General features: G+C 41.3%; 1 long non-coding RNA gene across 1 annotated transcript; it reads left to right on the plus strand.

The window, feature by feature from the left end:
• LOC110262005 lies at nt 1,369-15,643 on the plus strand. The gene is made up of 3 exons (XR_002346489.1): nt 1,369-1,483; nt 3,334-3,483; nt 15,288-15,643. It is a non-coding gene; the product is annotated as an uncharacterized LOC110262005 (long non-coding RNA).

The following is a 16,909-nucleotide window of genomic DNA, read 5'->3' on the forward strand; positions in this document are numbered from 1 at the left end:
GGGTTAAAGGATCTGGTGTCGCTGCAGCGGCAGTGTTGATCTGATCCCTGGCACAGAGCTTCACATGGCACAGGGCAGCCCAAAAAGAAATAAAACAAAATGACTTTCTTGTTCAAATAAAAATTTTAGGCTTGTGAAAATATGAAAGAAATCCAGGGGTACTGCCATGCAGCTTAAGAACAAGTCATCTTGGAGTTCCCGTCATGGCTAAGTAGTTAATGAACCCGACTAGTATTCATGAGGATGTGGGCTCAATCTCTCTTGCTCAGTAGGTTAAGGATCTGGCGTTGCTGTGGCTGTGGTGTAGGCTGGTGGCTGTAGCTCCTATTGGACCCCTAGCCTGGGAACCTCCATATGCACGGGTGTGGCCCTAGAAAGACAAAAAAAAAAAAAAAAAAAGAACAAGTTATCAGTTGGTGATGCAAACCAACTATACTTTAATAAAAGATAAAAAGAACAAGTCGTTGTAACTGCAGTTGAAGCCCCCCCCACGCACCTTCCTCTCCCTTTTCCTCCAGAGGTAAGTAGCAGCCAGAATTTGGTGTTTATAAAGTTCTCTGCACATCCAAATGTCTACTACATATAAATATACTCATAAAAATATATAGCACGATTGTTCATGTTTCCAACTTTTATTTAAATGGCATATGATACTAATTTCTGGCTACTTATATTTTTTTTTCTCCAAATATTATGTTTTTAAGAGTTATCCAAGTTGACACAAATAGCCCTAGTTCATTCGTTTAAATAGAACAGCACTTCTCAAACTTTAAGGGGTGCGAGAATTATCAGGGGATCTTTTTAAAATACAGATTCTGGGTGTTCCCACTGTGGCTCAGGGGGTTAAGCGCCCAACATAGTGTTGGTAAGGATATGGTCCGATCTCAGGCCTCACTCAGTGGGTTAAGGATCCAGCATTGCTGTGGTTCTGGTGTAGGCCAGTAGCAGCAGCTCCAATTCGACCCATAGCCTGGGAACCTCCATATGTCCCAGGTGGGGCTGTAAAAAGACCAAATAAATAAATTAAAAAAAAAATAGATCCTGTTTGGGTGGGTCCGAGTTCTCAGGTAGAGCAAATGAGACTGGTGAGGAATCACATTTTGGGGTACAAGGCTATATAGCAGTCCTCTGAATGCGTGTGGCGCAATGAATTCATCTTTTCCCCTGTGGATGGACTTTCAGCTTGTTTATATATATATATATATATATATATATATTTTTTTTTTTGCCACTAAAATGTTCAAGTGAGCTTTTTTTTTTTTTTTTTTTTTTTTTTTTGGCACAGCCCTTGGTACACCTGTGCAAAAGTTCTCCAGGCTCTACACGGAGGAAAATCATCACTGGGTCCCAGGGTCTGCAGCTGTTCAGTTTTATTAAGTACTGCTGAGCTGCTCTCCAAAGTGGTCGTTCCCATTGATCACGACCCGCAGCTCAGAAGAATTCCTTTGCTTCCACATCCTTGCTGCACACGATATTGTCAGCTGTGAGTTGTTTTTTCATATATTTTTTTTGGCCGTTTGACGTCTTTTTGTCTTTTGTCTTTTTCCCAATCATGTGGTGGGTACTAGTCTTATAACTCAAAAATACAATTTTCTTCACACGACTGAATTTTAATTTTGCACTTGTATTTTGCAAGACTGGTCGAACATGAATCGTGATCAGTTTGGGGCTCTCTCATCACTTCTTCCCCCTGAGTTTAAATCTAAATTCCAGGAGGTTGATGTAGTTCCAGGGGGCTGGGGGTGGACTCCGGTTCCTATCTCTGTGTTGACACTGAGAGGTTCCTCGTTCCTGCAACCTGGTCCTTCTGCATCAGCTTTGAGTGCAGCTGAACTGTGGGCTCTTCTAGCCGTACTGGGTGAGGAAAAGTACTGGGTGAGGAAATCCAGGGCCCTAGATTCTCCACGTAGCAGTTTTTTTTCCCCGGAGGCTTTTGGCATCTTCTTACTAAGGAAAACATGCTGCTTATCCAACAACCCCCTTGGATTGTAACTCCCAGTAACTCCCAGTAGCCGTCTTCTTAGCTCTTCTCTCCGGTCTCTGGCTTTCTCACCCACCCCGGAGGAAACTTCTTTTTGTGTCGAGGATGGGGTGGAGTTGAGTGAAGCGAGAGTCCTCTTTCTCTTCTCTTTTGTTGGTCCTGCCAGTCTTGACTGGTCCCCCAAGGGTGTATGCTTTTGGAAACGAAAGTCAGGAACACTCTTTTGGTTTTTCTTTCAGCCGTCACATCCTTCCCCTGAAGCGATGGGAAAGGAAAGGTTTGAATGGAGGGGAGGAGGAGGGGAGGTGGTGGCCCTGTGGAATGGTGCAGCCAATTTGGAGCACAATTTGGCAGTTTCTCAAAAGGTTAAACTTAAGTAGGGTGACCATGTGACCCAGCAATTTTTTTCCGGTGCGTACACCCAAGAGAAATAAAAATTTATGTCCATACAAAACCAAATATTCACAGCAGCATTATTTATAATAGCCCAAAGTGAAAATAACCCAAATGTCCATCAGCTGAAGAATGGGTAAATAAAATACTTTCTATCTGTACAATGGGATATTATTTGGCAATGCAAATGAATGGCGAGATGCTACATGCTGCAATGTGAATGAACCTTGGAAGCATTATCCAAAGCGAAAAAAGCTCGACCCATAAAACCAAGTTTATATGATTCTATTTATATGAATGTCCAGAATAGGCAATTCTATAAAGTATGTTAGTGGTTTCCTAGGTCTGAGGGCCAAGAGACCGGTGAGGAATGAGGAGTGACTGCTAATGGGCATGGGTTTCCCTTTTAAGGTGATGAATGTTCTAAAATTGATTGGGGTGTTGGTTACATAACCCTCTGAATATACTAAAAATTATTGAACTGTATGCTTTAAAAGGGTGGATTGTGCAGTGTGTGATTTATATCCCAATAGAGCTGCTAAAAAAAGTGAGCTGATTGAAAAAATACTGGTTACTCCCCACCAAATGATGTATTTTCCAACTATACGCACATCATATATATTACAGATATTTTAAAAATTGGAAGCAGATCCTATGTACAGGTTATTCTACTTTCCCTCCTAAATATATATTAGGCGCCTACTTTGATAAAAGTACCATGGTGGATGCTGTGGAAATACAAAGATGGATAAGGCATGTCCCTTCCTTTGAGAAGCTTACAGTATGATTGTTTCCATCCGCCTCACTTCTAGCTGCTGCCGTCTACAGGTGGTGTCAATTATTCTTTTCACCTGTCCAAATTAACATCACAAACTTGAGTTCAGAGCAGCAGTTAAAATAATCAAGAGGATAGAAGGATTCTGTAAGAAGTCACAGTAAAAAGATTTAAATTTTTTCAGTCCATAAAAACAGATGTGGTGAAGGCTAAGCTGACTTGAGCTGCAGTGTATGCTCCCCATCTAAGAATTCTCCACTTTGGAACCGTTGAAGAATCCCTGTTGCAACCTATATTCATTAAGCCGGACTCTGGGTGTGAGACACAGGCAGAGGTAGGTCTTTAAAATGTCTAACTTGATTCTAACATGCATGTTGGAAACCACGGGCTTAGATGCTTGAACCGAGGGGTTTGTTGTGAATAAGGAAAAGTGCTGCATTATGAAGGGGAGGAGCAGGTAACATGGGGAATGCATTACCCATCCAAGAGTGTGTCTGAGGGTTAGGCTGTACTTGGTTGGACTTGCCTGGGTGAAGTGGTGATGTAAATATAGAAGATAGCTGCCAACATCCTGTTCGTGATAAAGAACTCTAAGAGGGACATGGGTGTTTATAAAGCAAGAAATGGAACCTTGGGTTACAGTCCAGAAGAGGCAATCATCAGACCATTAAACTGGAAAGGCTAAGGCAAAAACATACATCGAAGGATGTTCAAGAGGAATTGAAGAGGAGGAAGTAAGAGAAGCAGGATTTTCAGGAGTTAACTCCTTGAATGTTCCGTGATAACTCTATGTGTAACCCCTTGTAATCTGGCTGGGTCAAAGGTAGAAGTGCTATGTGACTGAGTTAGGTACGTGAGCACTTGTAGGCTATAATTAAAGGCAATTAGAGATATTCGGGATCTAGCAATACCTTTTGGGCTTAGATGTGAAGGACAACTACACTGTTCCTTAAAACACTGATTAATGTCCACTCTTAAAATATTGGACTGATTGGATCTCCTTCTGGTCTGGCTCAGTGGTTCTAATATTCTAATGTCTTTTAATTTTCTATGTTTTCAAAAAAGGATCTATTTGTCCAACATGAGAAGAGAATTATAACTGGAAGTCTTTGTCCGCCATACAATAAAGCAAGCACAAAGGTTTCTGTGTTTGCTCAAGGCTCTATGCCGAACAGGATGCGCTTTAGACATCATGGCTTTTTGTAAAGCATTATTCCTTTAGTAGCAGTGGAATTAAACACAGAATGTCAAACTCCATATGATTGTGGTCTTGGCATTGGAGTTATGTAGTCTTGGCACTAGGAGCCATTTCCTGGTACAGGAACCTAGAGGAGCTGCTTTCCTGTTATGTTTCAACTGTCCAATTTGTCTATCTTCTCTTCCAAAGGATCCATAGAGGCAGCCTAACTCAGCTGTAGGAAAACCCCACCCAGGCTTTTGCACTGATAGGCAGAATTTCCATGGTAGATAGGGCATCTGCAAAGCCGGAAGAGTCCAAGAGAGGGTCTAATTGGAGAGCTATGGGGGACTCTGGCATTTACCTGGGAAGCCCCAAGGGCATTTGGATTAAGATCGAGTTAGCATTTATTCAGCGTCTCTGAAGTTAACCCTACATTGAATACCCGAAGCTGTCTTACAGGGGAGCCATTTGATAGTTCATTTCTTTCTTGACTGCATTTTATTTTCTTTTTAGGGCTGCACCTGCAGCATATGGAAGTTCCCAGGCTAGGGGTCAAATCAGAGCTGCAGCTGCTGGCCTACACCACAGCCACAGCAACGCTAGATCTGAGCTGCGTGTGTGACCTACATTGAAGGTCATGGCAATAATGGATCCTTAACCCACTGAGCAAGGCCAGGATTGAACCTGAATCTTCACATGGATATTAGTCAGGTTCATTACCACTGGGCCACGACGGGAACTCCCATCTTTGATTGCATTTTAAAGTATATTTTTTACCTGCGTTCCAATTCCTTATAGGATTTAGCTCTGGTACTTTGAAAAAGTCAGGGTATTTGAAATTTTATTTTTATTTTTATTTATTTATTTTGTCTTTTCTAGGGCTGCATCCATGGCATATGGAGGTTCCCAGGCTAGGGGTCTAATCCGAACTGTAGCTGCTGGCCTACACCACAGCCAGCCACAGCAACGTGGGATCTGAGCCGTGTCTGCGACCTGCACCACAGCTCATGGCAATGCCTGATCCTTAACCCACTGAGCAACGCCAGGGATCGAACCCACAGCCTCATGCTTCCTAGTCAGATTCATTAACCACTGAGCCACGACAGGAACTCCCATCTTTGACTGCATTTTAAAGTGTATTTTTTAACCCATGTTCCAATTCCTCATGGGATTTAGCTCTGGTACTTTGAAAAAAGTCAGAGTATTTGAACTTTTAAAACCCACGTGCTGGGAAAGATAAGGAGTCCTAGATTTTTAGTTCTGCTAACACTGTCATAAGAGAAGATTGTACTTATCACAAAAGGAAATGAATTTTTGATGGGTTTGATTATTGATATTAAAGTTGGATAAATGGGTGAGATTTTGATATAAGAGACACTGGACTTGTGTTATTTGTTCTAATATTTTTGTTTGGCTACTGGTCAAATCTTTGAGCTGGAAAAATAGTCGTTAAGAGTTGGTATTGTCTCAGTTTTGTTCTTACTTTTATATGTTGACACTATTTGATTAAAGCAGTTGCACATTCAGTTTATTTTCTTAATTGTCTTGTTATACAAGTAACCAAAGTTCTGCAGATTTGTAAATAAATTATATCTAACTGTACATAACCTGGGTTACATTCTTGGGTGAATCATATCAACACTGGCAGAATGTTTAAATAAACATTCTCGAGAAGGTTAAACAGAGGTTAAACAGTTTATTCTCCCCTTCATACCAAATTCCTTAGACATTTGAATTCACCCTTAAAGTTTTTATTTTACTCAACAAAAATTTCAAGATCAAAAATTTCAAGGGCAATTTTAGTAAAGAACACTTTGATATGAAAACATGTTAATCTTTCACTAATAACTCAATTGAAACAGATCCTTAAAAAAACCCACAGTGCCCCCCCACCACAATGTCATAAAAAATATTTGCTATAGAGATATTCTCACTATAACATCAACAGGAGTTTCAATTTGTAATAAAGTGTATATGGGTGGAGTGGGCATTAGGGTAAAAGGGCTTACATAAATGTTAGAACATTGGAATTTCTTTGTGTTTCTAGTGAAGTCCAGGATCCCTAACTTCTTTCTATAGTAGACTTTATCCCTTTGAACACGGGTGTTGACACAAGACATTTTGGTCCCAGCGTTCTGTCCAATGTAGACATGTGATCCAATCTGGACCTTCTTTGAAATTTTCTAGCCTAGCGTTGGGAATAATCCTTTTCCCTCTTGGATCAGGGAACTTCTGGGATGTAAGTCCATCACCATGGGCCACCATATTCCTCTTTGCATGGAGAATGAGATTTTAGAGTGGGTGAGAATGAGAGCAACCGGCACATAAAAGCAGAGAGAAATAGAGATGCATGTGGTCATAGGAGAACTGTAAAAAATGGGAGACACCAAAGTTACTGAGGTCCAAATGGCTGCCCGCTAGGAGTGTTGGCTGTTGTGTGTATTATTTGGAGGCCACTGAAGATACTTGTCCATTAAATCCCTCACTGTACTCTTTGTAAAGGAATATATTTCCCACTCCTCCTGTTTCCTTGTGGAGAGAGAGCCCTGCTCTCACACTCCTGGCTTCTCTTGGCACATTGGACTCTTGACCTTGACAAGAGAAGTGCCTGGTTTAATTGTGGAAGAAGAAGCTGGGTAGAGTCAGCTAATATCGTCCCCCTTCTCTTTAGGGATCAGTGTGCTTTGAAGAGCCTGTGTTCTGGTCTGGTTTGATGCTATGCATCGATCAATGATGCTGCTATGGGAGGGTGGCGGAGAAAAAATAAGATGGATAGATAGGATAGATGGATGCTTAATTATAGATAGAACAAAGCAAGAATAGTAAAGTGTTCATACAGTATTTAGGTAGTGAATATATGGGTGTTGAATGTAAAATGCTTTGAATTCTGCTGTTTAAAATTTTTTCAAAATGAAATTTTGGGAAAAAAACCAACAGGCGCTATGATGTTGTGGCTGGACACAAGCATTGAAAAACCTTGAGAAGCCGGCAGCGATGATATTCCTTAAAAAGAGCCTGGCACCAGATACTAAGTTTTGCAGATCACATTGGTCTTACAACCAAGTGCGTCTAGTTGTACAGCTTCAAAAAGTGGCCAAACAGGTCATACTAGTGATTTTCCAGGGGCAGCAATTCTTCCTCACTTGGGAAAGCTGTTGCTTTATTCACTGGCAGGAATTTTGAAATGCTACTCTCCTTACCAGAGGCAAAGTAATGGAAACTGGATATTTGGGTACTGGATGGGAGGTGGGGGGTGGGGTGGGGGAAAGACATTTTATAACATGATTAAGACAATGCTCATAAAGTGCTTAACCTAAGGCCCGAATAAGTTCTCAGTCAATGTTAGCTATAATTATAGTTAGCTCCTTATCTACAAAGAAAACCATGCCTAGCTGTAATCATATGTAGGTTGAATTATGCCTGTCCCCCAAAAGATGTGTCCAAATCCTAATATACAAAGTACCCCTGGTACCTGTGAATGGAACCTCATTTAGAAACAGGTTCTTTGCAGATACAATTAAGTCTTGGATAAGGCATGCTGGATTTCTGGGGCATCTTAAATCCACCTTAGTGACAGGTGTTCATCTAAGAGACAGGAGAGAGAGACACACAGGGAAGGGTGTGTGACGATGGAGGCAGAGACTGGAGTTACGCTGCTGCAAGTGGAGGGAGGGCAGAACCCCTAAAAAGGAAGAGGTGAGGAAGGATTCCGCTCTAGACCCTCAGAGGAAGAATGGCCTTCCTGATACCTTGATTTTGAACTTCTCACCTCCAGAATCGTGAAAGAATACATTTCTGTTTTTTTAAGACCCTATATGTGTGGTGACATGTTAGAGCAGCCCTCGGAAACCAATGCAAATGTTAAACCAAGAAAAACGATGTGACAAGTCACTGTATGGTTTGGTACACCTGAGCAGTACAGAGCGGACAGTGTCTGGGGAGACATACTAGAATCCCCTGGAGGAGGTGTCAAGTGCCACCTTTCCAGGGAGGGCAGTTCCAGGAGGGGAGCAGGTTCTGCTTGAAAAATCACTGCCTTGTTTTGGGGAGTCCACGGGGCCCTCTCGGCTGGCTCTGAATAAAAGCAGGAGAACCAGCAGCATAAATGAGAATTGTGGTATATCAGATGGAGAGCAGATAACTATCACCTAAAAGACATGCCACTCCATATTCTGTTGCCTAGGCAACGTAGGCAAAGGAAAATAAATTATCTGTATTTTTAACTATGTACATGAGAATAAAAATGTTTAGATAGCGATGACTCTGGTATTAATTCTCAAGTTCTCTGGGTGCCTGCTGAATGAACTGGTTCAGTCATTTTTCCAGTTAGGTTGTTTCCTGGGATGTTGAGAGAAAAAAAAAAAAAAAAGCCTATGTGATGTATATGGCAGAACAAACGCCAATCTTTGAGCTCTTGATCTGATCCCTAAGTGCTTCTTCATTTTCCACCCTTGTCACATATCCATGGTCATCTCAGGTTTTGGCCTTCCTCAACTACTTTCTTTTTTTTTAAATAACATAAATAGTAACACAAGTACTCCATATCCACTGCAAAATAATTAGAAGATATAGAGAAATCAAATGGAAACAAAACTTAAATGACTCATAATCATGTCAAAGATTATCACTGTTAATACATCGGTGTGTGTCCTCACAGATTTTTTTCTTTTTTAAAAAATTGTAATATATACCTTTTTTAATGTAATGATTTTTTTTCCATTATAGCTGGTTTACAGTGTTCTGTCAATTTTCTACTGTACAGCAAGGTGACCCAGTCACACATACACACATACATTCTCTTTCCCATATTATCCATCATGCTCCATCATAAGTGACTAGACATAGTTCCCAGTGCTATACAGCAGGATCTCATTGCTTCAGATTTTTTTTCTATGCAAGTGTAAGCCTGTAGCTCTGAGAATAGGATCATAATAGACACATCTTTGGAAACTTGCTTTTCTTACCTTTAACTGTATTTACAAGCACTGGATATGTTAGCAGAGAACTACTTCAATTATTTTTACTGGCTATGTATTATTTCATTTTAATAATTTATTATATTTTACTGAGTAACCCCCTTATTGTTGGATAGGTTTCTGTAGTTGTTCACTGTTATAAGCAACATTAAAATGCACATTCTTTGTATATTGAATGCACATCCAATGATTTCCTTAGAATTGATACATGGTGCCAAATGCCCTCAAAACTCCACTCCGGAGTTCCCGTCGTGGCGCAGTGGTTAACGAATCCGACTAGGAACCATGAGGTTGCGGGTTCGGTCCCTGCCCTTGCTCAGTGGGTTAACAATCCGGCATTGCCGTGAGCTGTGGTGTAGGTTGCAGACATGGCTCGGATCCTGCGTTGCTGTGGCTCTGGCGTAGGCCGGTGGCTACAGGTCCGATTCAACCCCTAGCCTGGGAATCTCCATATGCCGCGGGAGCGGCCCAAGAAATAGCAACAACAACAACAACAACAAAAAAAGACAAAACAAACAAACAAACAAACAAAAAACTCCACTCCTACGATAATAGGACTACCTATTGTCACCTTAATTATTATATTCCCCAGCCTATTATTCCCAGCACCCAAACGACTTATTAATAATCGCATGATCTCCATTCAACAATGATTGATCCAATTAACATCCAAACAAATAATAGCTATTCACAACCAAAAAGGCCAAACCTGGTCACTGATACTCATATCTCTAATCATATTTATTGGCTCAACAAATATCCTAGGTCTACTACCACACTCATTCACACCTACCACACAGCTATCAATAAACCTGGGCATAGCAATTCCCCTATGATCAGCAACTGTATTTACAGGATTCCGCCATAAAACCAAAGCATCACTAGCCCACTTTCTACCACAAGGAACATCCGCTCCACTGATTCCTATGCTCGTAATCATTGAAACCATTAGCCTATTTATTCAACCAGTGGCCCTAGCCGTACCACTAACAGCCAACATCACAGCAGGGCACCTGCTAATTCACCTAATTGGAGGGGCCACCTTGGCACTACTCAGCATCAGCACCATAACAGCCTTCGTCACATTTATTATTCTTATTCTATTGACCATTCTTGAGTTCGCAGTAGCTCTAATCCAAGCCTATGTATTCACACTGCTAGTAAGCTTATATCTACACGATAATACATAATGACCCACCAAACACACGCATACCACATAGTAAACCCAAGCCCATGACCACTTACCGGAGCCTTATCAGCTCTCCTAATAACATCAGGCCTAATCATATGATTCCATTTTAATTCTATACTCCTACTATCCCTAGGACTACTAACCAAAACTTTAACAATATACCAGTGGTGACGAGACATTATTCGAGAAAGCACTTTCCAAGGCCACCATACATCAGTTGTCCAAAAGGGCTTGCGATACGGTATACTCCTATTCATTATTTCTGAAGTCCTGTTCTTCACTGGATTCTTCTGAGCTTTTTACCACTCAAGCCTAGCACCAACACCTGAATTAGGAGGTTGCTGACCACCAACAGGAATTCACCCACTAAATCCCCTAGAAATACCACTACTAAACACCTCAATCCTCCTTGCCTCAGGAGTATCTATTACCTGAGCCCACCACAGCCTCATAGAAGGAGACCGAAAACACATACTTCAAGCATTATTTATTACCATCGCACTAGGCGTATACTTCACCCTTCTCCAAGCCTCAGAATACTACGAAGCACCATTTACAATCTCTGACGGAGTATATGGATCTACCTTTTTCGTGGCTACAGGATTTCACGGATTACACGTAATTATCGGATCTACCTTCCTAGCAGTGTGCTTCCTACGACAATTAAAATTTCACTTCACATCCAACCATCACTTCGGCTTCGAAGTTGCAGCTTGATACTGACACTTTGTAGATGTAGTTTGACTATTTCTTTACGTATCAATCTATTGATGAGGGTCCTACTCTTTTAGTATCAAATAGTACAATTGACTTCCAATCAATCAGTTTTGGTAAACTCCGAAAAAGAGTAATAAATATCATATTAACACCATTCACAAACGTAACCCATCGTGGCTCATTGGAAACGAATCTGACTAGTATGCATGAGGATGCAGGTTCGATCCTTGGCATCACTCAGTGGGTAAGGGATTCAGCATTGCTGTGAGCTGTAGTGTAGGTCCAGACAAGGCTTGGATCCCACCTTGCTGTGACTGTGGTGTAGGCCAGAGGCTATGGCTCCAGTTCGACCCCTAGCCTGGGAACCTCCATATGCCACAGGTGCGGCCCTAAAAAAGCACCCCAAATTTGTTTATATTGGTTTACTCTTCCCTCAACAGTATTTATGAATGCCTGTTCCCCTACAATTTTACAAATTATCAACCTATTTAATGTTTGTCAGTTTTCAGGCAAAAAAATATGGAATTTTGTTATAATTTGTATTTCCACAGTTATTAGTGATTTTAAAAGATGCTGTGACACTTGTTCCTCAGTTCAGGTATGCACTGGTTCCTTATTTTTCTGCACGTAGCCTATTTCCTTAGCCTTTGAGTCCTCAGTCCACTGGGGAGATGGGAGCTTAATCTCAGTCCCACACAATTTTCCCTGGGATCTTAGCCAATTCCAGGGGACTAAGTGCAAAGGTGTTGGGTATGAGTATTGGCTCGTGTTTGCAGGACCCGACTGACTGGTGATGCCACTGCCCCACTCTAGGACCCACTGGATGAGATGGCCATCTATCCACTTGGTCTTTGGTCATCGGTTCCTGCAGGACAGGGGACAAAATGATGTCAAGATGTCCTTGATTCCTGTCCAGGAGGAGCTTTCAGTTCTGACAGCCCACTTGGCCTGCTTGAGGCCCCCTATGTGACACAGCCATCACTGTGTTGCCCTGGGACAGGCTGACACTTGAGAGGGATTGTGAGGCTGTCAGAGGCTCCACCTGCCTGGTCCCACCACCACCAGCTCCCGAGGCTGTTAGCATGAAATACTGAGCTGTTGAGATGCGGAGAAGGCAGGCCAAAGGGAGAAAGTCAATACCCATTTAAAAACATCTGCTAATATTTCAGAGAATTACCCAACCATGTTATTGGCCAATTGTACTCATCCTTTTGTGAAATGTCTCTTCTTGTTCTTTGTTCACACCAACTATTTGCAGTTTTCCCTAAGCACCATACTCTCTTGAACTTCCAAATGTCTTTGTGCATATTCTTTCTTCTGGTTAACCCCTGCTTCAGGTCTAGTTATTATCGTAGACTTTCTATTTCTCTCTCAAATAACATGTATTACGCTATCTGTAATTGCATATTTATTTGTTTGTGGGCAGTGGAGGCAATAAAACCTGCTAAAACAACTATACTTCTCTTCGAAATTCTGCCTTCCTTGAAAGAATGGACTGTGCCACAGACTTTTTTTTTTTTTTTTCATTTTGAACATATTCTAAAACAGACGTAAAGATACAGAAATAGTTTAAACTCTTGGTGAATACACTTACCTAAAACGAGATAAATAAGCTGTAGTGGTTTAATGTGCAGGTTCTAGAATCAGAAAGAATTGAGTGAAGCTGGAATTTGTTATTTCCTAGCTGTATGACTTTGGGCAAGATATTGATCCTCCTAAACCTCACTTCTTTTAGCTATAAAATGAGGTGCTTTTTAGTGGCTTGATGTGGAATTGATATAAACATAGTAATGCCATGCGGTAAGCAAACCACAGACACAGCTGATTATTACTAATAACCTTTCTCAGGTGGAGAAGAGAAAGGCTTACAGTTTCCTACGTGGCTGACACTTGATGGACAGCACTGCAAATTATTTAAATCAAGTAACATGCTAGAAAATTAATACGAGAGGAGCAAACAAAAGGGATTAATATCATTGATTGATTAGTGAAAAGGATGGATTATTTGCTGCCCTGCGTGTTAGGCTGGTAAAAATACTGTATTCTGTGAGTTGGTACGTGACTGGGTTTTCGAGTTTATGTGTTACTCTTTAGGAAGTGGGCACTGTGTGAATTTCAGGCAGGAACTGTGAAGCCAGGGAGCTACTACTAATGAATGAAGGCAGACAAATGTGAAATGGTCAGGAGTGACAGGGATTGTGGCAAATGGGACAGCCACACCCCTCCCAGGGGGCAGCCACTCCTACTTTGACAATGCTGGAATGCAGAGCCAGCCACATCTTCCAACTTTTTTTTTTTTTTTTTAAGAGAAGTTGGAAATCTAGAGGGTTTTTTTCCTCTCATGGAGCTTCCCAATTTCTAGAAGTTGGCAACGAATTCAAGCATTGTTTTAAAACACCATGCATGCAAAAAAAACCCATGTCTGCTGGCCAGAGCTGATTCACGGGTCACCAGCTTGTGACCTTTGATTTGAGATATCATTAACATTTTCAAGAAGCACATAGACATTTGGCATTTTCAGAGTTTAAAGAGATGATAAAATATTATACAAACTTGTCCAGTGTAATGCGAACTGTTTTTAATATCTCATTGAGTCAATTGATATTAAATGTAGGTTAATTTTTTCAAAAACCTTTTTTTAACTCCTTTCATCCTTCAGCTAATTCTGCACTCAAGTTCAGCTGGATCTGGTTTCAATCTTGACCTCCTGTTGGAACAGCCTGGGGAGTTCCGAAGTAAACTTCTTTCTCCTAACAGGCCTCTGCTTGATATTAGCTGGAGAAAGCCCTGTAGCTCAACAGGCAGATGGCAGTAAAAAATTAACTTGAACTTCAGCAAGGCTGAGGTTTCCATGGAAACAGAGGAAGCAGTCATACTGCCTGGCATTTGAACTGAATAGGAAACAGGCTCCCCATCGGCATAGTTTTAGAAAGGAGGGCACTATTCTATCACTCTCCACAGAGATGTTTAGTATTCCCTCCTAAAGTGCTTTAACTTCAGTTAATAATGGCATAATAAGTGATACTCAGGTAATGCTCAAACAGGTTAAACCATCTGTCTGTGAGTATCAGATACAAGAAAGTATAAGCATCTCATTGCTAACATTTGAAAATCATGGATAAGCTTTAGTGGTCTCCAGCACAGAAACTATATCCTTCACTAAGTGAGCCCGTGACAAGCAGAAATCATTGGCCCAAGCTTCATTTCTTATATAAAAAAAAGATATTCAAATAAATGTGATTTTTCGGTCCATGTAGTCTTTTTTTAGGAACAAAACACATCGTTAGTATGGATTTTGTCTGAACCTACAACACCTGATTAACCTGTGAGCACTATGCACAGTGGAATTAAGGATAGAAGAGCGTTCATCTCGTTTGTGTCTGTCTCACATCCAAAGAGAGATCAACCCAGAAGTTAAGAGCAAGTTTATGCTTGGGTCCCCTTGCTTGTATTGGCCTCTTCCAAGACTCTGAAGGGACCCTTCAGAATGTGCAACATGGCCATATAATTTTGTAAAAATTTGTATAACAGTTGTAAAAGAGGTTTTTCACTTTCCCACCAACTTCCCCTCCATCACCATTCCCCTCCTATTGGGTGGCGAGGAAATGGCTGCAGGTATTTGGGGGTCTGAATAAGGAGCAGTTGAGCTGGGGGTACATTAAGTATGGCTTTAGTGGGATATATTTCTGTGGGTCACAGTTCTGTATGTGGATGGGTTTCTGGCAGTTGTCCTGGCATAGGAACAACTTCTAGTAACATTCCTACTGCGCACTATGCCAGTTCACTCAGCACCATGACAGAGATGTGGGTCAGGATGGGACTGAGATATGACCATGGCCTGTGGTGCCAGGCACCCTGGGTTGTGGGTGTTGGGGAGAAACAAGATGGAAGTGGAGCCAGGAGTGCTAGTCTGTGGAAAAATCTTTCCACGATCAGACTTGTAAAATTATAAATGGAGGATTTGGTTCTCAATGAATTCTAGTCCAACTGGAAGTTCTAGCCAATCAGAAAGAGTCTTGCTAATGCAGTGTATATCATGATAAACACACTGTACCTTTTTTTTTTTTTTACAGAATTTGTATGATACAGAATTTATTAGAATTCCTGTGATTCAATTTCCAGCTGAATTAATGTGAAATACTGATGACAAAGGACCTGAGCTGCTGCAATCACATTCCTAACCCACTGCCCCATGGTGGGAACTCCAAATATATTCATGTTTAAGATGTTAATATATCCACAAGACAAGAATACATCCACAAGAAAAAGCAACACTCAAAGTGATATAGTCACCGTTTCCTTGGTCCCCATCTTGCTGTAGCAAAGCATTGGAATGGCAGATGTTTTCCAAATTTATTAAAGTGAAAAGTACATTTTCAGAGAGGAAGAGAGAGGACTCACATGCATGCAGGTTAAAAAGAGGGTCTGACTATCTCTGCAATGGTCTTGTCTTGTCTTTCTTTCTTTCTTTTTTTTTTTAGGGCTGCACCTGTGGCACATGGAGGTTCCCAGGATAGGGGTCCAATCAGAGCTATAGCTGCTGGCCTACACCACAGCTACAGCAACACCAGATTCGAGCTTCGTCTGTGATCTACACCACAGCTCATGGCAATGCTGGATCCTTAACCCACTGAGCGAGGCCAGGGATTGAACCCGCAACCTCATGGTTCCTAGTTGGATTCATTTCCCTGGGCCATGGCGGGAACTCCATGCAATAGTCTTTATGCCGTACAACACAGACCTAAGTGGAGACCCAATTTGGTCTTCTGATTTGTCTTGGGCAGGATACATTATCTGCATGGGGGACAGGTTATATAGTGGAGGGGTGAGACATGGGCGACATTCCTTCTCTAGTAGGGAGTGAGTAGCCCAGGATGGTCAAGATGGGGGAAGGAGCATTGCAATGAGACATGGCCAGAGGCTTTTGGATTTAATCTCCTCAAAGGGGACTTGAAGCCTATAACAAAAGAACACAAGCAAATTCTTAGTGATAAAATTATAGTTACTAAAATTAAAAATTCAATAGAAAGACTATAAAAATGTTAAGGAAGTCACCCAGAACATGAAGCAGAAAGACAAAGAGATGGAAAATAGAGAAAAGATGAGACATACAGGACCATCAAGAGAAACAACTCCAACAAACAGAAGTCCTAGAAGAAAGAAAATGGAAGGCGGGAAACTTTGAAAGAAATGACAATATTTAGACTTGATGAATGACATGACTCTTCAGATTTTAGAGAGTTACTCAGGACCCAGAAAATCAATAGTTTGGAAGTACTATCTCAGTGTAATGTTTATTTGCATTTCTCTTATGAAGTCTCCTTAAACTTTTGCGAAAGAAATGCAATTGAAAAATTAAAAAGATGGAGTTCCCGTCGTGGCGCAGTGGTTAACGAATCCGACTAGGAACCATGAGGTTGCGGGTTCGGTCCCTGCCCTTGCTCAGTGGGTTAACCATCCGGCGTTGCCATGAGCTGTGATGTAGGTTGCAGATGCAGCTCGGATCCCGTGTTGCTGTGGCTCTGGCGTAGGCCAGCGGCTACGGCTCCGATTCAACCCCTAGCCTGGGAATCTCCATATGCCTTGGGAGCGGCCCAAGAATAGCTAAGAAGACAAAAAAAAAAAAAAAAAAAAAAAAAAAAGAAGGAAAAAGAAAAATTAAAAAGATGAAAAACGATTGTTAAAAGTGTATTTG

This window comes from Sus scrofa, chromosome 8, assembly GCF_000003025.6.
Source record: "Sus scrofa isolate TJ Tabasco breed Duroc chromosome 8, Sscrofa11.1, whole genome shotgun sequence".
NCBI lineage: Eukaryota > Metazoa > Chordata > Mammalia > Artiodactyla > Suidae > Sus > Sus scrofa.